Source organism: Ambystoma mexicanum, unplaced genomic scaffold, assembly GCF_040938575.1.
Source record: "Ambystoma mexicanum isolate Mex_15411 unplaced genomic scaffold, UKY_AmexF1_1 Mex_scaf41, whole genome shotgun sequence".
Classification (NCBI taxonomy): domain Eukaryota; kingdom Metazoa; phylum Chordata; class Amphibia; order Caudata; family Ambystomatidae; genus Ambystoma; species Ambystoma mexicanum.
Window position 1 is genome coordinate 1,481,863 of NW_027182457.1, and position 11,337 is coordinate 1,493,199.

Consider the following 11,337-nt stretch of genomic DNA (forward strand, 5'->3'; position numbering starts at 1 on the left):
GGCGGTATAAAGGAGGTTTCTGCAGGTGTGGCATGTACTTATAGGCAGTATATAGGAGGTTTCTGCCGGTGTTGCATGTAGTTATAGGCGGTATATAGGAGGTTTCTGCAGGTGTGGCATGTACTTATAGGCGGTATATAGTAGGTTTCTGAGGGTATGGCATGTACTTATAGGCGGTATATAGGAGGTTTCTGAGGGTATGGCATGTACTTATAGGCGGTATATAGGAGGTTTCTGCAGGTATGGCATGTACTTATAGGCGGTATATAGGAGGTTTCAGCAGTTATGGCATGTACTTATAGGCGGTATATAGGAGGTTTCTGCAGGTGTGGCATGTACTTATAGTCGGTATATAGGAAGTTTCTGCAGGTATGGAATGTACTTATAGGTAGTATATAGAAGGTTTCTGCAGGTATGGAATGTACTTATAGGCGGTATAAAGGAGGTTTCTGCAGGTGTGGCATGTACTTATAGGCAGTATATAGGAGGTTTCTGCCGGTGTTGCATGTAGTTATAGGCGGTATATAGGAGGTTTCTGCAGGTGTGGCATGTACTTATAGCCGGTATATAGGAGGTTTCTGCAGGTGTGACATGTGCTTATAGCCGGTATATAGGAGGTTTCTGCAGGTGTGGCATGTACTTATAGCCGGTATATAGGAGGTTTCTGCAGGTATGGCATGTACTTATAGGCGGTATATAGGAGGTTTCTGCAGGTATGGCATGTACTTATAGGCGGTATATAGGAGGTTTCTGCAGGTGTGGCATGTACTTATAGTCGGTATATAGGAAGTTTCTGCAGGTATGGAATGTACTTATAGGTAGTATATAGGAGGTTTCTGCAGGTATGGAATGTACTTATAGGCGGTTTATAGGAAGTTTCTGCAGGTATGGAATGTACTTATAGGTAGTATATAGGAGGTTTCTGCAGGTATGGAATGTACTTATAGGTGGTACATAGGAAGTTTCTGCAGGTATGGAATGTACTTATAGGTAGTATATAGGAGGTTTCTGCAGGTATTGCATGTAGTTATAGGCGGTATATAGGAGGTTTCTGCAGGTGTGGCATGTACTTATAGCCGGTATATAGGAGGTTTCTGCAGGTGTGGCATGTGCTTATAGCTGGTATATAGGAGGTTTCTGAGGGTATGGCATGTACTTATAGGCGGTATATAGAAGGTTTCTGCAGGTATGGCATGTACTTATAGGCGGTATATAGGAGGTTTCAGCAGTTATGGCATGTACTTATAGGCGGTATATAGGAGGTTTCTGTAGCTGTGGCATGTACTTATAGTTGGTATATAGGAAGTTTCTGCAGGTATGGAATGTACTTATAGGTAATATATAGGAAGTTTCTGCAGGTATGGAATGTACTTATAGGTAGTATATAGGAGGTTTCTGCAGGTATGGAATGTACTTATAGGCGGTATATAGGAGGTTTCTGCAGGTGTGGCATGTACTTATAAGCAGTATATAGGAGGTTTCTGCAGGTATTGCATGTAGTTATAGCCGGTATATAGGAGGTTTCTGCAGGTGTGGCATGTGCTTATAGCCGGTATATAGGAGGTTTCTGCAGGTGTGGCATGTACTTATAGCCGGTATATAGGAGGTTTCTGCAGGTATGGCATGTACTAATAGGCGGTATATAGGAGGTTTCTGCAGGTATGGCATGTACTTATAGCCGGTATATAGGAGGTTTCTGCAGGTATGGAATGTGCTTATAGGCAGTATATAGGAGGTTTCTGCAGGTATGAATGTACTTATAGGCGGTATATAGGAGGTTTCTGCAGGTGTGGCATGTACTTATAGGCGGTATATAGGAGGTTTCTGTAAGTGTGGCATGTACTTATAGGCGGTATATAAAAAGTTTCTGCAGGTATGGCATGTACTTATAGGCGGTATATAGGAGGTTTCTGTAGGTGTGGCATGTACTTATAGGTGGTGTATTGGCGGTTTCTGCAGGTATGTGTCATGCTGAGAACCTGGTGTGTGCAGAAGCTGCTGAACCCCCGACAATCCACCCAAAATGTGGCACTCTGAGTTGACATAAATAACTACTCATTTTACCTCACTTTCAGGGGAAAGGGGGAAGGGACAAAGAAACAAACACCAGGCTGGAAGCTATCAACTCGCTGGTTCTTCACCTGTAGTTAAAACATAAACATGCAATATTCCTCATTACTCATGGGTTACTATACTAACCTTAAACTCTAAATCCTTAATCAAAATAGTTTAAAAACCATACCTGGTTCTTCTCTTCAGAATGCCCAGAGAAGTGAAAAGCAGACAAGACTTCCTTACTTGTGGACCAGAATCTTATAGATAATTCAGCCTTCTCAGTAGGTCCATGAATGTAAATTAACTTTGTAGTTAGTCTCCTCCAACCAAAGATTCTTGAACAAGGTCTTCAAGTAAGATTTATGAAGTTCTTTTAAGTTCTTGTATTTGTTTTAAATATTTTCTTTGTAGAGAGTCTTTTTCTCAGGAACGAATTTAACTTGCGCTGGAATCTTCACGTGGAAAGCCAGAAACCGCGGGAAGAAAAAAATCACGTGCCTTTTCTCCAAATCGCGAGAAATACGCACACACGTAAAAACACACGCGCGCTAAAGTCCAAGACGCAATAAAAATTACACGCGCCTTCCTCCAAGTCGCGGGAAACACGCACACGCAGACGATTCAATTCGAGGGTTAAACGCACTCGCGCTAAAATCCAAGACGCGATATAAATTACACGCGCTTTCCTCCAAGTCGCGGGAAACACGTACACGCGCTGACGACTCAATTTGCGGGTAAAACGCACTCGCGCTAAAATCCAAGACGCAATAAAAATTACACGCGCTTTCCTCCAAGTCGCGGCAAACACGTACACGCGCTGACGACTCAATTCGCGGGTAAAACGCACTCGCGCTAATGTCCAACTCACGAATAAATACGTACACGCGCAACATACACACGCGCTTATATTATCACGCAGAAAAAACCCTTGCGTAATCGAACAGTAAACGTAAGTCCAAAGTACGCGCTCGCGCTTCACTCTCACGCGCAGAGACACACGCGTGGGCGAAAAGTAACGGACAAAAAACTCTCGCGCTAGTTTGATTTGACATGTAGCGATAAAAACAAACGTACGCGCTTAAATCTTTTTAGATACAGATTTGATTTCAATCCCTTAGATAAATATAACCTTTTTACAAGTTCAACAAATCCGGAAAGTCACTTATCTTGAATGAGACTTGAAAACTTCTTTTCTCAGAATAAATGGAAGTTTCTGACTCCTGTCCTGTGTCTCCACCAAACTCCAAACATGACTCTTGTTATACTTTCAGATCTTCCGCTCAACCGCTAGAAACTTGTCAACTTTGACAAAGTTAAGCAGGAGCAACAAGGAACACGACCTCTCAGCTGGGCAAGGACGATGAAAGGCAGTTTAGAATGTTCATTGTCCTCCCTATAAACAATCTCCAGCCAATCAGAATTTAGACTGAGAACCTCCATCTTGGCTTGGGGCAATCTCCATAGATTGCAATGAAGGTTAAGGGCAAAATTGGCTGTATAAAAAATATAACCCATAATAACTTCCTAAAATCTTTCTATACTAAATATGTGTCTCCCTTGACCCAATGTAAGTGGGGATATGATACTGTATGTAAAGAATATGTCACTCCAACCTGACAGTACCCCCCCTCCTAACGCCCAGTCCCTGGGCCACTCTTCAATGGAAATTTTTTATGGAATCTTTCTACCAAACGAGGAGCATGTACATCACTAGCTTTCTCCCAAGTGCGCTCTTCAGGACCAAAGCCCTCCCAATCAATGAGATACTGTAGCTTTCCTCTTACTCTTCTAGAATCCAGAATTCTTTTAACCAGAAATTCTTCGGAAGCATCTTCCTCAATCACCACTGCCGAAGGAGTAGGTGTTAATCTAGTTCCTTTAACCACAGGTTTTAATAAACTAACATGGAAAGTTGGATGAGTTTTCATATGACTGGGTAATTTAAGACGAACAGCCACTGGATTAATCACCTTTTCAACAACAAACGGTCCTACAAACCGAGGACAAAACTTATTTCTTCCTTTAATTCTCAAAAACTTGGTTGATAACCACACCAAATCTCCCTCGCTATATTGAGGACTAATCTTCCTTTTACGGTCAGCAAACTCTTTGTATTTTTGTTTACTCTCCACCAACACCCCTTTTGCCTTTTCCAAATTTCTTTTCATAACTTCTAGTCTCCTTTCGACTTCTGGGTTTCTAGAATCATTATTAATCTCAATACTAAGAAAACGAGGATGAAAACCTCGTCCCAAATAAAACGGAGACATAGAGGTGGCATCCTTACTACAGTTGTTATATGCGAATTCTGCAACCCACAACACATCTACCCACTCTTCACCTGTCTGCATATAACACCTCAAATATTTTTCCAACTCCTGATTTATCCTTTCTACCTGCCCATTGGTTTCTGGATGGTAACCTGATGATAAACATACATCCACTCCCAATCTCTCACAAAATGCTCTCCAAAACTTAGAAATAAATTGAGAACCTCTGTCTGAGATGACCTGACTGGGAATTCCATGTAATTTTACCACTTCTTGCAAGAAACTATGAGCTAAACTATCAGCGGTAACCTCTCCCTTCATTGGAATGAAATGTGCTTCTTTGGTGAGTAAATCAACTACAACCAATACCGAAGTACAACCTTTATCTTGTGGAAGATCCGTGATGAAATCTAAAGACACTGAGTACCAAGGCCGCGGTGGAACTGGTAACGGCTCCAATAACCCAGAAGGCTTTCCGATGAGATTCTTAGATCTAGCACAAATTTCACAGGTCTTAACAAAATTGAGGGTATCTTGTCGAATTCGTTCCCACCAAAAATGTCTTCTGATCAACTCAAGAGTCTTCCGATACCCTGGATGTCCTGCCAAGACTGATTTGTGACACTCCTTCAACATTTTTTCTCTAAGTTCAATTGATGGTAAGTAGAGTCTGTCATCTAAATAAGGTAAACCATCTTTAATTTTGCGAGCTGGATCCAAACGAACCCAATCTTCAAGTTGCGTCTCAGAAATGGATTCCCTTACTTTCTTGAAGATTTCGTTCTCCTTTTCAACCCCAGCAAGAACAAAACGTTCTGGAGCGATCAATGGAAGAGACTCACAAACCGACTTAACCTCACTTTCTGGAAACTGCCGTGACAGAGCATCTGCCTTTTTATTTTGATTACCTGGCTTAAAAGTAACTATAAAGTCATAATCCGCAAAAAATAATGACCACCTAAGTTGTCGAGGTGTCAGAGTTTTTGCTGTCTTCAAAAAGAGTAAATTTTGGTGGTCAGTTAATACAGTCACTGTGTGACGTGCTCCTTTTAAAAAATGTCGCCATTCTTCAAATGCTGCTTTAATAGCTAGAAGCTCTCGGTCTGAAATGGTGTACTTTTCCTCTGCAGGTGAAAATCTCTTAGAAAAGTAAGCCACTGGATGCAATTGTCCTGTAACATTATGCCTCTGAGACAACACTGCTCCCATTGCCACATTGGAAGCATCAGCCTCTACAAAAAATGGTTTGGAAGTATCAGGATGAATCAAAATAGGAGAGGTAATGAATGTCTCCTTCAAAATATGAAAAGCCTCATCAGCCTTAGCTTCCCAAACAAATGGAACTCCTTTTCTTAAAAGTCGAGTAATTGGAGCTACTAAACTGGAAAAGCCTTCAATGAATCTTCGGTAAAAATTGGCAAATCCCAAAAAGCTCTGGATCTCCTTCACCTTAGTTGGAGTAGGCCAATCACGAACGGCTTCCACCTTTTTTGGATTCATTTCCAGACCACAAGGAGTAATCATAAATCCTAAAAAATTCTACCGAATCCGTATGGAACTGACTCTTCTCCAATTTAGCGAAAAGATTATTCTCTCTCAATTTCCTCAAGACCTGTCGAACGTGAATTTTGTGTTTTTCCAAATTCGATGAAAAAATCAAAATGTCGTCAATATAGACGATAACAAAAACATCAAGAAATTCCCGAAGAACCTCATCGATAAAAAATTGAAAATCCGCTGGGGCATTGCAAAGACCAAAAGGCATCACTTGGTACTCGTACAGGCCAAATCTGGTCTTAAATGCCGTCTTCCACTCATCCCCCTCTTGGACCCTTACAAGATGATAAGCTCCACGAAAATCCAACTTAGAAAATATGGTTGCACCTTGGATTTGATTTAACATTTCTGAAATGAGAGGGAGAGGATACCGATTTTTCACTGTCATTCTATTTACTGCCCTGTAATCTATACAAGTTCTGAGAGAACCATCAGCTTTAGGCACAAAGAACAATGGCGAGGCTGCCGGCGATTGAGAGTGCCGAATAAATCCCTTAGCCAAATTTTCCTTTAAATATTCTTTCAAATAATCATTCTCTTTTTCAGTTAAGGCATAAACCCTACTGCTTGGTAAAAGAGCTCCAGGCTCCAACTCTATCTTTCAGTCAAAAAGCCTATGAGGAGGCAACTCACCAGCTTCCTTTTCATCAAAAACATCCCAAAAATCCTGATAACAAGTTGGAAGTTCACCCACAACCGCTCCAATGTCAAAACCTATTGCCCCTCTTTCTGCAAGCGAGAATGAAACGGAATTCACAACTTTTCCTTTCTCTTCAAAAGTTTTTTCTGAAAGACAATGTTCCTGACAAAAGGTTGATTCTAAGGATACAATTCTTGCACTCCAATCAATTCTGGGATTATGAAGTGTAAGCCAGGGCATACCCAAAATAATATTCAAGATTGGAGCATCAATTAACTCAAAAGAGATATTTTCTTTATGACCTCCAGTCATCTCCATCTCAAGTAACTCTGTATTATGAGTGATTGGACCTGAAGAAAGAGATGTCCCATCAACTGCTCTGACCTGCTCCATTTCTTTCTTAGCAACAATAGGAACACCTAGAGTTTTAGCCAATCCTCTATCCATAAAATTACCCGTAGCTCCTGAATCAATAATAATTGGCCCAGAACCTAAAAATACCTTTTCAAACATCAAGGATACGTTCACCGTTATGTGAGGAACCGCTGTCTGTATTGTGTTTGCCACTTGTTGTACTCTGCCTGAAGATTTGGAGATCTTCTTTGGGGTAAAAGGACAGGTTTCAAGAAAATGACCACTCCTACCACAGTATAAGCACAAATTATTCTCCCTTCTTCTTGCCTTCTCTTCCTTGGACAATGGACCTCTCACCCGGCTCTGCTGGTCACTTATCTTTGACTTCACTTCTCTGTTCACCACCTCAACTTTAGGCCTCTCCATTCTTCCCGGAAACCTAACCTCTCCCTGAGTACGTCTACGCTCAGAACGTCTTTCTGTTAAACGAAAATCCAACTGAACCACCAAATCAATTAAGGCATCTAAAGTATTTGGTCGCTCCAAAACTCCAGCCAGAGCATCTTTTAACTCATCCTTTAAGCCCCTATAAAATAAGGAAGCCCTCTTCTCATCTGGCCATTTACTTTCTAAAATTAAAGTTCTAAATTGAGTGATATAAGAAATCAACTCCTTTCCTCCCTGGCGCAGTTCCAGTAATTCTCCTTCAACCTCTAAAGATAACTGTCTCTTATCAAACATTTTCTTAAATTCTGTCTGGAAAAGGGAATAATTATTCAAAGCCAGATTCTTTTGACTGCCCAAAAGACTTCCCCACGCAGAAGCTTCTCCAGATAAATATGATAAGATGAATGTTACCTTTGAAGCATCTGTGGAAAACAACTCTGGACGACTTAGAAAATGCAATTCACACTGAGTCTGAAAGATTTGAAACTTTCTAGAATCTCCTAAGAAACGTTCTGGGGCTGCCAAAGGAACAGGCATAACTAAAGTTCCTAAACCTCTCTCTGCCCCCCTGGGAAGCCTAGGTTCTTGTTCTTCTCCTACTCTTACCAATTCAGGTGGGTTTCCTGCACCTTCCGAAACTTCACCTTCTCTTTCTTGTATTTGTGTTACCTTTAAATTTAACTCATCCATTCTTTGACAAAGACTTGAATACTCTTGATGAGCCACCCGTAACTCTTCTCTCATTTCCCTAACCATTACTCCCAATGCCTCCATGGTTGTCTCGTCGGGGTTCATAACAGCTCGGGCAGACACTTTTTTTTTATAATTGGGCTTTCATACTGTCATGCTGAGAACCTGGTGTCTGCAGAAGCTGCTGAACCCCCGACAATCCACCCAAAATGTGGCACTCTGAGTTGACATAAATAACTACTCAGTTACCTCACTTTCAGGGGGAAAGGGGGAAGGGACAAAGAAACAAACACCAGGCTGGAAGCTATCAACTCGCTGGTTCTTCACCTGTAGTTAAAACATAAACATGCAATATTCCTCATTACTCATGGGTTACTATACTAACCTTAAACTCTAAATCCTTAATCAAAATAGTTTAAAAACCATACTTGGTTCTTCTCTTCAGAATGCCCAGAGAAGTGAAAAGCAGACAAGACTTCCTTACTTGTGGACCAGAATATTATAGATAATTCAGCCTTCTCAGTAGGTCCATGAATGTAAATTAACTTTGTAGTTAGTCTGCTCCAATCAAAGATTCTTGAACAAGGTCTTCAAGTAAGTTTATGAAATTCTTTTAAGTTCTTGTATTTGTTTTTAATATTTTCTTTGTAGAGAGTCTTTTTCTCAGGAACGAATTTAACTTGCGCTGGAATCATCACGTGGAAAGCCAGAAACCGCGGGAAGAAAAAAATCACGCGCCTTTTCTCCAAATCGCGGGAAATACGCACACACGTAAAAACACGCGCGCGCTAAAGTCCAAGACGCAATAAAAATTACACGCGCCTTCCTCCAAGTCGCGGGAAACACGCACACGCGCAGACGATTCAATTTGCGGGTTAAACGCACTCGCGCTAAAATCCAAGACGCGATAAAAATGACACGCGCTTTCCTCCAAGTCGCGGGAAACACGTACACGCGCTGACGACTCAATTCGCGGGTAAAACGCACTCGCGCTAAAATCCAAGACGCGATAAAAATTACACGCGCTTTCCTCCAAGTCGCGGGAAACACGTACACGCGCTGACGACTCAATTCGCGGGTAAAACGCACTGGCGCTAATGTCCAACTCACGAATAAATACGTACACGCGCAACATACACACGCGCTTATATTATCACACAGAAAAAACCCTTGCGTAAACGAACAGTAAACGTAAGTCCAAAGTACGCGCTCGCGCTTCACTCTCACGCGCAGAGACACACGCGCGGGCGAAAAGTAACGGACAAAAAACTCTCGTGCTAGTTTGATTTGACATGTAGCGATAAAAACAAACGTACGCGCTTAAATCTTTTTAGATACAGATTTGATTTCAATCCCTTAGATAAATATAACCTTTTTACAAGTTCAACAAATCCGAAAAGTCACTTATCTTGAATGAGACTTGAAAACTTCTTTTCTCAGAATAAATGGAAGTTTCTGACTCCTGTCCTGTGTCTCCACCAAACTCCAAACATGACTCCTGTTATACTTTCAGATCTTCCGCTCAACCGCTAGAAACTTGTCACCTTTGACAAAGTTAAGCAGGAGCAACAAGGCACACGACCTCTCAGCTGGGCAAGGACGATGAAAGGCAGTTTAGAATGTTCATTGTCCTCCCTATAAACAATCTCCAGCCAATCAGAATTTAGACTGAGAACCTCCATCTTGGCTTGGGGCAATCTCCATAGACTGCAATGAAGGTTAAGGGCAAAATTGGCTGTATAAAAAATATAACCTACAATAACTTCCTAAAACCTTTCTATACTAAATATGTGTCTCCCTTGACCCAATGTAAGTGGGGATATGATACTGTATGTAAAGAATATGTCACTCCAACCTGACAGTATGGCATGTACTTATAGGCGGTATATAGGAGGTTTCTGCAGGTATGGCATGTACTTATAGTCGGTATATAGGAGGTTTCTGCAGGTATGGAATGTGCTTATAGGCAGTATATAGGAGGTTTCTGCAGGTATGGAATGTACTTATAGGCGGTATATAGGAGGTTTCTGCAGGTGTGGCATGTACTTATAGGTGGTATAGAGGAGGTTTCTGTAAGTGTGGCATGTACTTATAGGCGGTATATAAAAAGTGTCTGCAGGTATGGCATGTACTTATAGGCGGTATATAGGAGGTTTCTGTAGGTGTGGCATGTACTTATAGGCAGCATATAGGAGGTTTCTGCAGGTATGGCATGTACTTATAGGCGGTAGATGGGAGGTTTCTGCAGGTGTGGCATGTACTTATAGGCAGTATATAGGAGGTTTCTGTAGGTGTGGCATGTACTTATAGGCGGTGTATAGGAGGTTTCTGCAGGTATGGCATGTACTTATAGGCAGCAGATGGGAGGTTTCTGCAGGTGTGGCATGTACTTATAGGCAGTATATAAAAAGTTTCTGCAGGTATGGCATGTACTTATAGGCGGTATATAGGAGGATTTTACAGGTGTGGTATGTACTTATAGGCAGTATATAAAACGTTTCTGCAGGTATGGCATGTACTTATAGGCGGTATACAGGAGGATTGTGCAGGTGTGACATGTACTTATAGGCAGTATATAGGAGGTTTCTGCAGGTGTCACATGTACTTATAGGCAGTATATAAAAAGTTTCTGCAGGTATGGCATGTACTTATAGGCAGTATATAAAAAGTTTCTGCAGGTATGGCATGTACTTATAGGTGGTATATAGGAGGTTTCTGCAGGTATGGCATGTACTTATAGGCGGTATATAGAGGGTTTCTGCAGGTGTGGCATGTACTTATAGCCAGTATATAGGAGGTTTCTGTAGGTGTGGCATGTACTTATAGGCGGTATATAGGAGGTTTCTGCAGGTATGGCATGTACTTATAGGCGGCATATAGGAGGTTTCTGCAGGTGTGGCATGTACTTATAGGCCGTATATAAAAAGTTTCTGCGGGTATGGCATGTACTTATAGGCGGTATATAGGAGGTTTCTGCAGGTGTGGCATGTACTTATAGGCAGTATATAAAAAGTTTCTGCAGGTATGGCATGTACTTATCGGCGGTATATAGGAGGTTTCTGTAGGTATGGCATGTACTTATAGGCAGTATATAAAAAGTTTCTGCAGGTATGGCATGTACTTATAGGCAGTATATAAAAAGTTTCTGCAGGTATGGCATGTACTTATAGGTGGTATATAGGAGGTTTCTGCAGGTATGGCATGTACTTATAGGCGGTATATAGAGGGTTTCTGCAGGTGTGGCATGTACTTATAGCCAGTATATAGGAGGTTTCTGTAGGTGTGGCATGTACTTATAGGCGGTATATAGGAGGTTTCTGCAGG